The sequence below is a fragment of the Balaenoptera borealis genome (genome assembly GCF_965194805.1).
Source record: "Balaenoptera borealis genome assembly, chromosome: 5".
NCBI lineage: Eukaryota > Metazoa > Chordata > Mammalia > Artiodactyla > Balaenopteridae > Balaenoptera > Balaenoptera borealis.
Window position 1 is genome coordinate 24983125 of NC_138862.1, and position 2931 is coordinate 24986055.

Genomic DNA, 2931 nt, shown 5'->3' on the forward strand with positions numbered 1-2931 from the left:
GTCTTTCATAAGATAGCTATAATCTATTTTTTTTTTTTTTTTTTTTTTTATTTATGGCTGTGTTGGGTCTTCATTTCTGTGCAAGGACTTTCTCCAGTTGCGGCAAGCGGGGACCCCTCCTCATCGCGGTGCGCGGGCCTCCCACCGTCGCGGCCCCTCCCGCTGTGGAGCACAGGCTCCAGACGCACAGGCTCAGCAATTGTGGCTCACGGGCCCAGCTGCTCCGCGGCATGTGGGATCCTCCCAGACCGGGGCTCGAACCCGTGTCCCCTGCACTGGCAGGCAGATTCTCAACCACTGCGCCACCAGGGAAGCCCCAAGATAGCTATAATCTATAATCAAAGACATACATCTCATATTTAGTGTAAAATTATTTTTAGTCTCACATTGCATTTTGTGCCACAAATGGAAATTATTATTTTCCCACATGTTATTGCAAAAGTAACCAAAAACTATATATAGGGTGATACCTATTAAAATAGTGTATATTTAACTAAAGGCATATGAAAATTATTCATAAACATAATTAACTTAATCTGACACATCATATAAGCCAAATAAAACACTCTTCTAATGATAGTGAAAATGAAATGCAGAAGTTAAATCTAAATTATAGTTAAGGGAAAAGACAACAGGTGGAGATTTTGTATCCTCTGAGTTAATACTCAACTCACTGATAATGCTATAACTAGCATTATTTTGAAGAAACTGAAGGTGAACTCTGCATTCATAAGATTTTAAAATGATGTTCATATTTTTTTAAATTTTTTATTGGAGTATAGTTGATTTACAATGTTGTGTTAGTTTCAGTTGTACAGCAAAGTGAATCGGTTATACATACACATATATCCACTCTTTTTTTGGATTCTTTTTCAAAATGATGTTCATACTGTAGTTTTCTTGGGTATAATCAGAATCAATAAAGCAAAGCATGTTGTACAGTATCTGTCCAATTAATAGATCGTAGGTGGTTAAATAGTCTGCACTAATTGTTGCGAAGATGGAAAATTTTAAAATGCAGTGATTATTTTCTTCTACATAGTATGACATAATATTTGGTAATTTCTTTGTCCTAATTGGTGAATTGTTTTGCATTATATACTATACGTTGAATGTGGCTATAAAATGAAATTTCCATTCCTATTAAAAGACATTCGTGATCTCCAGCATAAAAGGCAATACAAATATGGGAGGAAAAGCTTCCATTCCCTAACTCATCAGCATAATTAGCGACATGTTTGGAATGCCTCTATCAAGTGGGCAGGGATGAACATATCTTATTGGTCTTGAGGTGCAGTTACCTAAGATGAGCGATCACAATTGCCCCTAGTCACTATCCTCATTCAATGCCCATTAGAAAGTCAAATTAGTTAAATCACAAGTTTCCAGTATTTCCTGAAAACAGTATTTCTCTGATTCTTGAGTGTAGTAAATGTCCTAGGAATTTAAAAGGATGCAGAAAAGTCTGAGTAAATAAATGTAAAAACATTTAGATTCTGTATAGATTTGACACAACTATTTAGTTTGATAGAAGGGAAAATATGTGGCTAATAAAATTGTCAGAATGGTTTTTATGTTCTTTATGGCTTAGGCCATAAAGGAAAAAGCATTAAGGTTTCTTTTGTATCTTATCTTAAAGCAAAGTCATAATTTATACAAAACATTTATAGTAGTTAAGTATGTCTTCTATTTAGGAATATAGTCTCTCACTCTAACACAGCCACAGTATTAAGCCAAGGAAATATATTCAGTTACCCAAACCTTTTGGATGGTTTCTTAAAATTGCTGATTATATTAAAATTTGTTCTATTAAGAGTTGTGAGGGTTTTTTTTAATGTTTACAAACATCTCTCTAGACATCAGTTCATTTAATACTATTTTATAAAACCCTAAACAAGACACTATTAGAGATGAAATCTTTCAAATAATGATCATACAAAAAATGTATTCCATATACACTATTACTGCTCTCTTCTGGATATTGAACAATCACTATCACACTGTGAAATAAATGGGTTCCTGCCTCCTCCTGCGCCTGTTTTCAGTGATTTTATTTAGTCAAGTAATCATATGAAATCCAACATGATTTTCTATGTGGGAGATAGAAAAGCAGAGCAAGAAAATGAGATATGGTGAAGCAGAAAAGAACAAGAAGGAAGAAACACAAAGAAAGCATGAAGTCATTTAGTGAGAAGGAGTATGTCTAATCCACAAGACATTTATGAAATAAACAGAGACATCCCAACTTCTCAGTGTGAAAGGTTATTATCGGTATTGATTTTAGTTTACAAGTTCCCAAGTTCTTTCTCTTTCGCATTTAAGAAGGTAACATAAAATCCATAAATAATATGCGTCCAGAGAGTCAGTTTCATTAGATGGATCCGGAGAACTGCAGCACATTAATCTTGTGACTGTGCATTGGACCACTCAGAGGTATAAATTTAGAATGGCCTCTTGAGGGTCTTAAGAAATCATGCTCATGTTTCTGCCCTCATAGCCCCCAGAGAAATATTTAGTGATGGTAATGTAAACCCAGAATGCCTGTATACACAATCACACATATGTATGCTAAAGCAGGCACACACAGATATATACATAAGTAGACACATAAATGTTATGAAATTGCGGGCAGATTAAATATTCACAAAATTAATAGTAACAATTTAGCCACTACCACCGTCTTTGGTTTGAGCCATTATATTCTGCTGCCTGTTTAATTGTCAGTATGTCTCTTGAGACATCTGCTGCTACTAATACTGCTCTTCGAGGCATGACCAACAGTGGGGAAGACTCTTTGATATATCACACACAGTATAGAGACACAGATAACCAAAGGAAAGCATGTCTTTCATAGCATAAGTTCTTTCAGGTTCAATAGCAAAAAAAAGATTTTTTCCAACTCTTTGCAACAGCGCAAATCAACAACCTTCA

The 2931-nt window shown here is 35.1% G+C and overlaps 1 long non-coding RNA gene across 1 annotated transcript in view; it reads left to right on the forward strand.

Moving 5' to 3' along the window:
• Positions 1–1463, forward strand: part of LOC309628729 — a 28234-nt gene extending 26771 nt beyond the window's left edge. The window contains exon 2 of the long non-coding RNA XR_014244676.1: positions 310–1463. This is a non-coding gene — a long non-coding RNA (uncharacterized lncRNA). The remainder of the gene's footprint in view (positions 1–309) is intronic.
• The last annotated feature ends 1468 nt before the right edge of the window (positions 1464–2931 follow it).